The 14,255-nt window shown below is 35.7% G+C and overlaps 1 long non-coding RNA gene across 1 annotated transcript; it reads left to right on the top strand.

The window, feature by feature from the left end:
• Positions 1–93: 93 nt before the first annotated feature.
• LOC128547981 (uncharacterized) lies at positions 94–7,358 on the top strand. The gene is made up of 2 exons (XR_008366839.1): positions 94–1,864; positions 2,187–7,358. It is a non-coding gene; the product is annotated as an uncharacterized LOC128547981 (long non-coding RNA).
• The last annotated feature ends 6,897 nt before the right edge of the window (positions 7,359–14,255 follow it).

The raw sequence follows: 14,255 nt of genomic DNA, 5'->3' as shown, positions 1-14,255 counted from the left end.
TTCTAAGATAAACTCCGTGACTGTTTGGAACCGTAGGCTGTTTGGTAGGGCCGACTTCATGGCAATTTTTGTCCAAACTAAACGCCAAAGATACTGAATGAGTAAATAATATCAATTTCATGACTTAATGACATTTTTATAAAAGTATTCAGATTTACAGATTTAAAACGAAGACTATATCCGGTGGAATAGTCACATGATAAGTTTAGGATTTGTTAAGAATTTTAGTTTTGCTCGCCGAGAACAAGTTAAGGTCTTCATAACCGTGTTTTTCGAAGAACAAAGTTATTATACATGTATTGCAAACCACGTGATGAGCGTTGTGATACTATAAAGTTTTAGGGCGCTTTTGTTTGCAAAAATCCGGTTTGGGTTTTAGGTTTTGGTTTGGATAAAAAATAATGATAAACTTAAACTGGTTTCGGTTAAAATGAGTTCTTGAACAAACAGGCGGTTTGTATGAACAAAATGACGAATCTAGAAAAATAGTGATTAAATTTATTTTATGGACTAAGCACATTAATAAAATTACAAAAAAGGCAAATTCGACCTTGGCTCTACTCCGTAGAAATATTCGCCACTGTCCATCAGAATGCAGAAAAAGTGCCTACTTAGCTTTAATACGATCAACTCTCGAATATAGTGCTATCGTTTGGGACCCTTACTTAGAAGTCGATATTAATAAGTTAGAACGTATCCAGCGTCAGGCAGCGAGATTTATTACCGGCGACTACAGGTCTAGAGAAAAAGGATCGGTCACAAACATGTTGGAATCTCTCAAACTAACTCCACTTCAGGATCGTAGAAGAACCAGTCGACTTGTATTTCTCTACAAAGTGGCCGGGGGTCTGGTGCCAGCTATACACCCTTCGGATTACCTACAAACTGTAACTTGTAAAAGACAAATCAGAGCAAAATTATATAGTGATTTCCAAGTGTCAAACATTGTTGAAAACCAAGTAATAAACAATACCAGAGGTTTTAGTGTAAGCATTGTAAATCTGAGCAATTGAAAAACTCATTTTTTGTGAAAACTATAATTGAATGGAACCACCTGGACGATAGGGTGGTCCGCGCAGAGACAACAGAGGGCTTCAAGTCTGCCGTTCTTCACGATTAAGCGCCTCCCTCCAGAGTGCAAAGCTGTAACAGGCCCTACACTGTAAAACATACAGATACAAATTTATTCTAAATGGAGATAAATGACAGATTTTGTATCTAAGAGCCAAACATTTTAAATAACATGTACTACTATTACTACTCCTCACGTGCCGCCACAATTTAACATAGCAAGGCTAATTATGGCATAGACAGTTGAGTCACTTCCTTTTGCACTCGAGAACATTAGACCAATTGAGTGAATACAAATGATAGTTTTTGTTAAGTTTAATGTCAGACTGACGGAATTATAGGTCATATATCAACTTTCAATGCATTATTTAAGGCATGGGCGGGCAGCTAGGTAAAGCCACTGTCCGTTAAGTCAGCTGGATTACTTAAAAATCCACACATGAAAGAATTCTACACCCTGAGCAAGGTTCCGAGCACACTGCAGTGAAGGACAAATAATTTAATATCAACTACCCTAACCATCCGGCCACAAAGACTAAGACTGAGATGTAATCATATAACTGTATCCACTATCCAGCAGACTTTTTTATTTCAATTTGATGAAAATTAGAGATTAAGTGTTTTGTAACAGGGATAACTCCTAAATTGAAATCATTGCTGTTTCCTTGTTTTAGACACACTCAGCAAAGTTTGACAGTTGTGATGTAGTTAATGTGCAAAAATAGATGACGTTATACTACTCAAGGTTCAAGCAAAGCACATATACTCTGACTCTGGTGCTGGACTGATTTAAGTAAGCAGTTGTGTTTTAGGTCAGTGAGTGTATCTTACCTCACAAAAACATGTTTAAATAAATATTAATTAAGATTCTTCAAAAATGGTTGACATATTTAACCTCTGACATTTTTTTCTGATGACGCATTGTATATTCAAAATCCGGATGGCATCCAATGACACCCCTGACTTGATCAGATAATACTTAATACTTTGAACTTTTATGTCACTGTATTAGGTGGGGGGAGAAACCATGGATATACATTATTAAACATAATTGATACTTATGTATATAGCTATATGTATTTCGGTGAATTGAAATTTCTCTACACTAAACGCAGCCACAGGAAAACACTACAGCAATTTCAAGGCAGAGACTGACGCACTCATGAAGGCCGTCTCAATGATTGAAAACTCGGCAGAAGAAAGTTCCTCAGTCGTCTTTCTTACAGATGCACTGTCTGTCATGGAAGCTCTTATCAACAATAAAGCTCCGCAGCTAGCCAGGAGAATGCAGCACCTGAGTATAACCTGCAAAGTAGCACTTCAGTGGATTCCATCCCATTGTGGACTTGCAGGCAATGAAGAGGCAGACAAACTGGCTAAGTTAGGAGCTCAGTCAGAACAACCAACAGAACATGTGAGTCACAAGGGGAAAGTCACCATCACTAATGAGTAGAGGTCCACTAGACAATACTACACACCAAATATCTTAACTCTAGCCATTGTAGTTTCAGACAATTTTTTTTAAAGATTTTCCTATACAAGTCTATGTAAAAAACAAGTAGTCCCTGGGGCGGGGCCAATTTTGACCCTGGGGCCATAATTTGAACAAATTCTCTAGAAATTCGGTGAGGTGAGTTAAACAAGTTTGGTGAACATGCAAAAATAAATAAAAGCGCTATCGTGAACACAAGGCTAAAATCTGCAAGTTTAGTCATTTCAGGGGGGCATAACTCCAAGACCCATCGTGCAATATGGCTGATTTTCGAAAGTAACCGAGATCTAATAGAGATACAAGTTATGTGCAAGTTTGGTTCAAATCAAATGAGAAATGAAAGCGCTATCATGAACACAAGCTCAATTGTGCAGAGTTTAGCCATTTCAGGGGGCATAACTCCTAGACCTATCTTGCAATATGGCTGGTTTTCGAAAGTAACCGAGATCTAATAGAGATACAAGTTATTTGCAACTACCCTATTTGGTTCAAATCAAATAAGAAATGAACGCGCTATCGTGAACACAAGCTCAATTGTGGACGGACGGACGACGGACAAAAGACCATACTAAAAGTTTCACCTTACTTTCAGTCAGGTGAGCTAAAAATGAAAATTTAATTGGAAATTAAAATTTTATTGATATGAATAGTTGTATGCATGAAAATAAAAAAATACTCATTTTGCTCTTAAAATTTAGTCAGACTAGGGAACTGCTTTGCATAATTATGTATTTATATACTAATGATGTTTATGTGCATATAAAGTTATGTCAATGTGCATAGGGCTTCTTGCTAGGACTTGAACCTAGAATTCTTACAAAAGTAAGTGTGTTTCTTTACACTACAAGAAGTGATCCCTTGCTTAGCAACAGAGACATTTATTTAAATACAAAATATTGCATTTGTATGTTATCCTTCAGAAACAGACACATTTACTATAAATTAAAACTTTATACTATAACAGTAATTGGATTTTGGACTGTTGGAGGTCGAATAATCTTGGAACGAAATGAATGGAATATTTCGACCATGGTAAGAGAAACTGATTATAACGATGTATACATGCCAATCAAAGAGAATGTTTTCAGAAGTAATTATTGACAAATGAATTCGGCTGAGCATAAAGATTACCACGGGTTTTCTCCAGAAATGAACAAATTCTTATTTTTTTTCCTTACTCGTTTCCATTTTGGTCCACACGGTCCGCCATTTTTTCTCGAACTGCAATAAATTTCGGATACAACAAACCGAACAAACCGCCTCCGGAGGCAGTTTGGTCGGTTTGACAAACCGGTTAGCGTTTTATTAAAACAAATGACACAAACCTTTTCCAGATCAAAACCAGTTTTACAAAACAAATAGAAAGTTTGGCAAACCGGTTTGAAACCGAACTGAGTTTGTTACAAACAAAAGCGCCCTTAGTCTATTTGCGGTAGGACAAATACATAGACTGGTCCCTTGCGAACTTTGAAAACTTTGAAGGGAACACCGCTATAGAGCAGGGAACCAGATTATATACAAACTTCGGCTGGCCCATTTTTTTCGGGTGGTACTTTTATCCTACCGTGATTCCAATTTAGCTTTGTTACGCGAACAAGATCTGACACAAACAGAAAAATTAAGATTAAGATATTTCTACTTTTCGCCATAAAAGTTTAGTCGACATGTCGACGTTTTCTTGATTTTTGTCGCATCATAAACTTCAACTTTGCAACTGTTTGAGAAAATATCTTAGCGCTTGAGGTTGAAATAAGCTGTGATAATTTCTACGTTTCATGCTAAGTTTTAGTTCGAGAAGTCGAAATTTGCGCGACAAGTTTCGCTTAAAACTTCAAGTTTTCGACTTTTTTGCGATAAAATTTACGGCACGACAAGTTGAAATTTCATGCTTAAATTCAAGTTATCGCGGGTCTATATGATCGGAATCCGTATAAATCGCTGATAACACATGCATAATAATATTATACTAATCCACATACTTTACTGTATTCATTTGCTTATTACATTATATGCAATTTCATATATAGCTCGAACTCATCGGCTGTCCTAGCAACATTCCTATAAAATGCATATTTTCGATGGCGCGAACTACCGATATCTCCAACCCATTTTGCTTGTACCATGAGTTCAAACGAACGATTCGACTGTTAATTTGTTTAATATCTTCATACCTTCGACCATAAATCTTAAAAGGCATGTGCCATATGATTTTGTTGGTATTTCGGAAGATAAAGTACGACTCTACATATTACTAAGCAAATGCAATGTCCGCAACAGCAATACTCGTACATTTCCTTATTAAAATCGTCATGTATCTTAACTGAAATTACGTATCATTCTTACAGTTTATATTCAAATATAGTTTTCTAACAAATCATGAAATGTACATATAGCCATTCTCATGCATCATAGGTTCGTCAAAATACCGAGACGAATCCCTGAACCACGGTAGACATATGGTATGCGAGAATGCATTTAACAGAAAGTGAGTGAAAAGGGTTTTAACAAGGTTTAATAATATTGTTTGTGTTGCTGAACATAGTTTTGTGTGTAAAACTGTGATGTAAATGTAGGGATAACGCATGCTTTTTCGTGTTATACATCTGCAGAATCCCGAGAGAATGGTTGGTGCCAGAGCACGGTAAGGTGATGTTACCAGTGTATCCCGAGGTATTCTACAGATGTTGTAACATGACATGAAATGACATGCGTTAACGCTATTCTATCACAAATGGTGTAAAATACTAAAACAAATTAAACAAATTGAATATATTGTTCAAAGTCTTTGCCGACATTAGACAATTCTTAACAATAGCTTTGGAGCATCAGTCTTGCAATATGTTTCAAGCGCTGGTTAAGATAATTCCACCCCCTCCCCTCCCTCTCGTTCGCTAGATCTGGATGCTAACAGGTCCCAGTGCAATTAAAGTATCCGATCCACAAATAGGTAAAATTTCGATGCCTGGTGACCCCATGTTTTTTGGTATCATATGAAATAGTTGTGTCTAACTGAACAAGAAATAGTAAACAAGATGAAACAATATGTACGGATCACTACAGTCATGTTTTGACTTCGAAATGATAAATCTTACACTGTAATAAGTTAATTTCTGTTAAAGTAGCATTCAAAACTATAAAGTAAAAAGATACAAATTCTGTAACATATTTTGTCACCTAATTTATATTTTCTTTTTTAGTAGAAAATACACTTTCAAATGATACCAAAATCATATGAGCTTACCAGGCATCAATATTTGATGTAACAAAACCGACAAACAAAAAGGTGGAAGTATATCATAAAAGGGGTTTGATCTGGGATACTGCATTTGGCGCGAGACGGGCAAGCGCCGTGTGTGATCTATAAAATTCCAGATCTCGCTGTACATATTATTTTTGCTTAAAGAAAAACGTACATATCTATGTATTGATTATATCTGAATGTGTGTTTACGTCTGAATTTGAATTTGCTCTGTAAATATTTACATAATGCTTTACTACTATGCAGAGGCCATAATCGTGTTTTAGTGCAGTAGCTTTCGTTAGTTTAAGGGGAAGGCAGCGTTATTCTAATGTTTATGCTGTCGGCTAGACCTTCTTAAATCACTTAAAAGCTCATAATACCTTTTTATGGAACCTTAAGGCAGTAAAGGAGTGTTCAAAATCCGCATAAATTAGAAAAATGCATGTATACACAAATATTTGATATAACCGGAACTTATTTATGTACATGACAACTTAAAACAAAGACGCGAATTTACTAGTTGGTCTTTATTTTACCAGGAACCAAGGAAACTCTTACTTTTTATTGCTTAAACTAATGAAAAGATTTCCAACCGTCATATCTTTTCTAAAAAAAGTAGTGATCCAATTTTCAGTGCTATGATCGACTGGACAATAGCTTTCATACGAAGATAACGGTTGAAACTCAATATTTCCAACTCGCTTATCTCAAAATTAAGGCTATCTCGAATACATTTTTAAAATCCCATCCCTAAAACACTTACATATTAAATGAGCCGCGCCATGAGAAAACCAACATAGTGGCTTTGCGACCAGCATAGATCCAGACCAGCCTGCGCATCCGTGCAGTGTGGTCAGGATCCATGCTGTTCGCTTTCAAAGCCTATTGCAATTAGAGAAAACTTAAGCGAACAGCATGGATCCTCACCACAATGCGCGGATGCGCAGGCTGGTCTGGATCCAGGCTGGTCGCAAAGCCATTATGTTGGTTTTCTCATGGCGCGGCTGATATTATATATTATTTTAAGTCCCCAAGTAAAGCGTTCGATCCCTTGGAATTTGAGATACCAAGCTTCACCTGTAATAAAAATCGGCAAGATAGATAAGCCTTCCCCATTAACTATGTATTCATTGAATATACTTACGCTGTTTCATGAGTGTGTAAGAATATGTCTTTCAAATTTGAAAGAAAATCAAAACATGGAAAGTGTTTAAGAAAAGGTCGTTCAAAATTCAGAAACAAATCCAAAACATGGAAAGTAAGAAATTATAATTTTCAGTCATATAAAATGGTGATAAGTAGACACATTACATGTACCACTACAGTCGTTTATTTCAGCATTCCTTATTGGAGAAAAATTATTATGTACGTCTGTCGGCATTTGTAGTTGTATTTTACATGTTTTATGTTAACTATTATCATGTTGAAATTTCATGTTTTTAGCATGTGTGCAAAATTAAAGGTTATCCAAGTGATTTTCTGTACTGATAAGATACTGCATCAATAAAATCGTCATCATCGGCTTTTGCTTGAAATAAAATATTGAAAAATGTATATATTTTTTATTTATTTATTTATTTTGTTGGGTTTTAACGTCGCATTGACACAATTATAAGTCATATGGCAACTTTCCAGCTTACATGGTAGAGGAAGACCCCAGGCGCAATACTTCATCACGAACGGGCACCTGGGTAGAACCATTGACCTTCCGTAAGCCAGCTAGATGGCTTCCTCACATGAAGAACCGCCCATAGTGAGCCTCGAACCCAAATCGATGAGGCCTGAACCCACATCGATGAGGGGCAAGTGCTTGCAAGTCAGCGACCTTAACCACTCGGCCATGGAGGCCCCCAATACATTTTTAGTGATCTTGTTTTATATATTGCGGTAGCTTGATCTGTGAAAATATTGCATACGCACCACATCTCGTCAGCTTGTAAAATGCGGATTCAGTTTAACGTTACTATACATGTATTAACCCTTGCCCTGCTAAAGTTCTATAATGATCTTTCAATTCGGACAGTACTATCAACTGCTAAAATGGGTGCTTGCCAAAAAGATACTGACTGAATGGCGAGCAGTGCAGATCTTGATCAGACTGCACTGGTCAGAAAGGCAAGATCAGTCCTGTCAAGCATGATATGGGTTAAATACTTACCCTTATCAGTATCTAGGTTCTGCAAGAATTTTTCTCACCATCTTACAAAGTGTTTTTGTGTAACATGTCCATGCATTCACATACTCATTAAAACCGATTCTGCCATTCAAAACGAGTCTGCTACTCAAACCGAGTCTGCCATTCAAACCGAGTCTGCCATTCAAACCGAGTTTGCTTCCAAAGGATCCACGTCTACTTAGATAGAAATGTCAACTGACATCATTGCATGTTTATTCGTGCACTTGTATACCAGTAAATCGTTTGAATGATTAAACATCCTGATGAACTTACCGTTAAGATACTTCCGCCATCTTGAATTTAGAGTGACCTTCATTTGAGGTGTGAACATATAGGGAACAAAAGCTTTTAAATGCAGCTGTTCCATAGCACAAAACAGCTCAGTTTGTAAGACCTGAAGTAAAAGTAGCTGTATAAAAAGTAACACTAAAATTTGGAAATAAACAAAGCAGTTTTCAAATCTGACCACTTCATGTATTACAACGAAAATACATTTGTACATATTGCTATTTTCAGCATACATAAAAGTAGTGCAATGTGCGGACAATGATTTTTCTATGTATGGTGTACCAAACTAAAATTGTAAGACAAGACTCTTTTTCTTTTTTGGTTGGGTTTAACGTCGCACCGACACAATTATAGGTCATATGGCGACTTTCCAGCTTTGATGGTGGAGGAAGACCCCAGGTGCCCCTCCGTGCATTATTTCATCACGAGCGGGCACCTCGGTAGAACTACCGACCTTCCGTAAGCAAACAGGATGGCTTCCTCACATGAAGAATTCAACGCCCCGAGTGAGGGTCGAACCCACATCGATGAGGGCAAGTGATTTGAAGTCAGTGACCTTAACCACTCGGCCACGGAGGCCACTAAAGACAAGTCTCAGACTTTATGTGAACAAGATTTGGCAACGATCCAAAATTCGTTTCAAGGTTTGTGCAAGTTTAAGAAAGGTTTAATTTATTATAGCGTATTTTTGTACTTACGCGCTGCTTATCTCACGGAAAATTTGGTGGAAATGGCATTTTCGGCACTTTCTGCGGTAACTATTGAAATTACTTAACGTAACTTTCTCACACACACGTAATTGTATATTTATAAAGTATAAAAACAATCGAAATATTTGCTTTATCACGATATATGCAAATATTTTTAGACAATCTTGAAACATTGGGCCACAATATTTCCGCATACTGGTCCGGGACAAGTTCGATGTGTATAGTGATTCCTTAGTAGATGTTTCATGCATCGAAAACTAACCAATTTTGATCTATCGACTTTTTATATAATACGAGAATAAATCGCAGAAAAAATGCACAGCCAAATATGTTAGGAGGTAATACAATTTGTATACAATTGTAGATAACTACGAAACAAACAAAATGCAATCAGTTGAACTTTTCACGCGAAAACCTGATGATCAAAATCAGCAATATCTCAAAAGTAACTTTTCTGTATCTTGGTTCTTCGTTAAGCATAGAAATGGACACTGACCTTACATTACTGCGGTGTTGACAGCTGATGCAGCGGTCCAGTACTAAGACTGTCTACGAAACTAAGGATAATGAGTTCTTCATCTGAAAATTACGAACATTGGGATCAGTGTTCAATATACAACTGAAAATAATAGACTTGCTACTTGTCGAGTAAACACTTGTTTTCCATCGTCGTTAATATAAAGTAGACTAGTAAATATTCGTACACATGCATAATATCATAAACACTTCTTTAATGTATGTTCTCTGAAATTAACAAATAACTGGCTCAACTGAGACACCATACTTTAAAGTAAATTCCGTCTATTCACCACGAGGTTCAAAATGCACGGGAGTTTCGTGATAGTACATGCCTTTAATTTCACATGGTTGAAGTGTAAACAAATAGTTAAATTTGCTTCGTTTTATTTCTCAAGGAAAAGATCGGACGGTTTTTGATATTGGAATAATTATAGAACATATTGTTTTCTACAGGACGTAAAACTGAAACAAGTAAGCACTTTTACTTTTTCAGTAATGTACCACGGGTGCACTTTGACATTGTTTACAAAGAGAAACCAGTTTTGTGTCATCTTGAAATGCGTTGTTCGACTGAAACGTATAGTTCCCGGAAAAGTTCTAAAATGGTTAATTTTGGGGATTTTTGTTTTATTTATAAATTCAACACAATGCAATATTTCCAGTTTTCGAAAATGATTGAAATTTAACTTTATTTTAGAAAAAGTTCCGATCTTTCATTAATATTTTGCCAGTGGATGCTTACAAATTTTAAGTGAAACGGCTTTCTTGTCCAGGAGGCAGTAAACAGTTTTTTGAGCTTCTCGGCCTAGAGTCGCCTACCCAACTTTAAAAACCTCACACAAAAGTCTGTAACCACACACCTGAAATAAAGATATTGCAACATTAACATGACAGTATGTCTGTCGTTACAAACCATCTGCAATACATCTCTAATATCTAGTTTCCTGTTTACAAGACCTGACTTTTGTGCTCTCCTGGTCGCGGAAACTGATGAAGAAAAAAGCTAAATTTGCCAATTTTCAAATCGCTGTAGAAAATTTCCTGCAAATGATAGCCCCAACTGCTACACTGTTCCATTCTCCAGTAACACTGTAAAATCTGAAAATAAGCTCAAATATATGTGCCATCCGTACCGTTTTTCCACTATTCCAGTTTTCCTGAGGCACCTGCTTATAGGCTGAACACCACTAAATCCAGCTGTTCTTTATTTCATATAAAATCCACTCACTTCATAACGGTGTTTCGACATTTTCTAGCATATCAGATTTTCAGAGACTTACATTCCCATAAAGAGCTAGATCGCTACTTTAGAAAAACAAAAAGAAAAGGGGGTGTTAACTTTTATATAAGAAAACTACAGTTCGTTAAATACAACCCGCTGAATTTACTACTTTTTGCTTCTTTCAATTTCTCTTTTCGTGACATTAAATTCTTACGCCGCCATTTTTATCTAGCATGCGATAGGAACATGCCGATTTCATTACAATGCAAAGTGATACATACTGAAGCGCGGTAGGGTAAAAGTAAGCACGTTGCTACCGAGAAAATGCACAAGGAAAGGAAAAAAGATTAGTACTATTTATATTTGGACTACTTGTGACTAGACCTGCGGAGGCTTACATTCTATTTGGTAGTGGTCAGCCTACTATTTATATTTGGCCTACTTGTGACTAGACCTGCGGAGGCTTACATTCTATTTGGTAGTGGTCAGCCTAAAATGACAACCCCACTTTAAGCTAGCTCAGAGGAAGCATGTATACGCAACTGCAAGTCATTACGTTATACTATCAAGATCAAGGCTACTCGACTGATTTTCTTTAAATAAATGGAACTCAATTTTCGCCGCTGAAAATTCAATTCTAGCAATTATTATTATTTTAAACTTCAAATATCTACTTCAATCCGTAAATTGCCTCTTATTTGTAAATTTGGCCAATTCGACACTAACAGCTCAAAACTGTTTATTTCCTCCCCAAGAGGTGTGTGTAAAGCGAAAAACTATCATTACACAATGCGTTTATTCTTTAAATGTAAAGGATCGATAACAGATTAAGGAGATCGGACAGTGCTAAACTATACTAAATGGATATCTCTAACTATGATAAGGAGGCTATATCTGTATATATTTCAGTGAGGAAATCTGAGGTAAAAGAACAATCTTATATTTAATTCCTTGAAATAAAACATGGCGGCGAAATTTTTAGAAAAACTGTGCACGTGTTTTGCGCATTCGAATGTTTAACGACAATTTCTTGAAAAGTAAACGCTCGTGTGCACTATTTTGGCATTTCTTTGATTTGAAAATAAATATTTTTCAGCAATTTAGGTTGCATTACGATACCAAAATTTTACACCAAAAATGTTTAGCGCATTTCTACGCTCCCTAGAGACGAATGGCAATTCAAATTTTATTTTGTTGTTTTGTTTTTTCAGAGGCGAAGGTGAGAAATAGAAACTTCCGGCAGATGCCTAAGGAATAACGTGTCACCCTGTGTGGTAAAACACAAAATGACATGTATAATTATGTATTTTATGTTTTTAATATAGACGGATGACATATAAAGACGTTAATCGTGTTGCCTGCAGTTAATTAACCTCATAACTCCAGACCAGTTTTATAGATGAAAACTGTTATTCATTGTGCAAGCGGAACGTATATCAATGAAAACAGTAACTGTTATAGCACTGACTAAGGGTAAAAATATCATCTGAGATACCCTCAGTTGCTAAATTAAGTCTCCACTGTCGTGATTTTGGCATGAGATTTTATAATCTATGAGATATGTGTAATTTTTTTATAAACAGTTCATGTAAAGAAAATAATATCAGCAAATAATACACTGAGTACATAAATCATGTATGTGTTTTTGTTATATACCTATATAAATCCTGTCAAAATACAGCTTCTATTTCACAAGGAAATTCGAACAAGCAGAAAAAAAGTCTGTACCGTAGCTTTCCGGACTACTTCACCTGATCCAGTTCTATAAAAACGCACACAAAAACCACTCAATTCTATATTTTGAAGTCATTATTCACTACTTCAGCTATATAATAGCGCTATTGGTTATGACGACGGGAAAATGTCTTTATTGCCGCGGCGGTCCGTGGTTCGATTCCAGACGCGGTCATCTTTTTTTCTTGATTTGGAATTTTAAAAATATTTTAGAAACAAAAATTCATATTTTAATGTTCATAACATAACCAAACTTCAATTTGAAAGAAAAATTATTTTTTAGCCAAATCTGGAGGTCAGTGCCTTTAACATCTGTAGATATAAGAACTTGAAGCAAAACTTTTTTTTTCCATTTATGTTATTATTCTGTTAAATAGATATCATTTGTTTGAAACTCTAACAGGAAATAAAGTTTTATTTATCGAAAATCTTGTATTTTGTTCTTTTATTTTATATGAACAACTATTATTCGTCACGTAATCACGACTTTGTTGTTGTTGTTTTCGATTATATTTGTCTGCAAAGTAGACATTACCGATCGTATTATGGCTATAAATTACAATTTAGAGACTAGATTTTCTAGAATTCTGAATCTAGATTCTTTTATCACCTAAAAATTATAGACATCACTGATCATGTACATGACATTAAAAATTCTAATACAGTCAAGAAACAGGCAATTTCAAATAATAATAATAATAATAATAATAATAAAGGGAGACAGGCATTTTTTTAACAAAAAAATGTTAAATTTGATTAATGTCGGTTTGCCGGTGAACTTTTTTGACTTGAATAGAAGCAAATCAAGGAAACTAATTATAAAGAAAGCAATTTGTAGCCAGATAAGGACTCGGATCTGAGATTTTCCCTAAAACAAAGCCACACACACGCACGCACGCACGCACGCACGCACGCATACACACACGCAAAAACATACAAGAAGAAAAAAACATCCTTTCATTCTTCTGTCAAACAAAATTGCCTGGCTGTCAAAATCAACTGAAGCCGAAAACAATATCTAAGATTAAGCTACTGTTTATAACCCTATTGTATATTCACTATATGTTTTTGTATATATAAAAACGCATCTATTTCGTAATACAACATTGGTGCAATGATATAAAATGTGCCCAACCCCTGGCTTGATTTGCTATAATCCCGGAGCTGATTAGAACTGAATAGGGAAGTTTAAAAGTTGACGTATAACATTAGTTAGTTTGAAATATACACGTTTGTACATTTTCTAGTATGGTAAATTTAGGAGGATTACTTATGTCACCGAGTGAACTATTTTCACGTGCGGCTTAAAATTTTAAAATTCACGAAGTGAAATGTATTTTGATCTTACATGAAACAAACGCATTTCTTTTCTTTTATGATTCAATAAGTATTGGGAATTTATATCGACTTTCGTGGGATATACAAATAGGTAAAGGGACGTGTATGTTTAAAATTAACTAAAAAATTGCAACTACTGAAGTGGATTGTTTATTTTTGGTTGCGGGTTTACCCGCTACCAAAGTTACAAGCGTTTTCTGACAATTTTGATCTTTATTTTTTTCCGATGGATGTCAGTTTACAAAAAATGTTCTTCATGAACAATGCGGATGTTACATGATCAAGCAGTTCTATTTCGGGGTACCCATTCACACTGACCATTTAGTTATTATAAATATAAGGTTTCCAGCCCGGGTTTACACCTGATTTCCAGTGGCAATTTAGTTTAAATTCATGAAAGGTCAGACGAATTCATCTTAGATTCTTAGTTATGAGGCGCATTCGTATTTGTTTCTCATACACGT

Source organism: Mercenaria mercenaria, chromosome 13 (genome assembly GCF_021730395.1).
Source record: "Mercenaria mercenaria strain notata chromosome 13, MADL_Memer_1, whole genome shotgun sequence".
NCBI lineage: Eukaryota > Metazoa > Mollusca > Bivalvia > Venerida > Veneridae > Mercenaria > Mercenaria mercenaria.
Note: the sequence above shows the minus strand (reverse complement) of the source record. Positions and strands in the feature narration are given on the sequence as shown.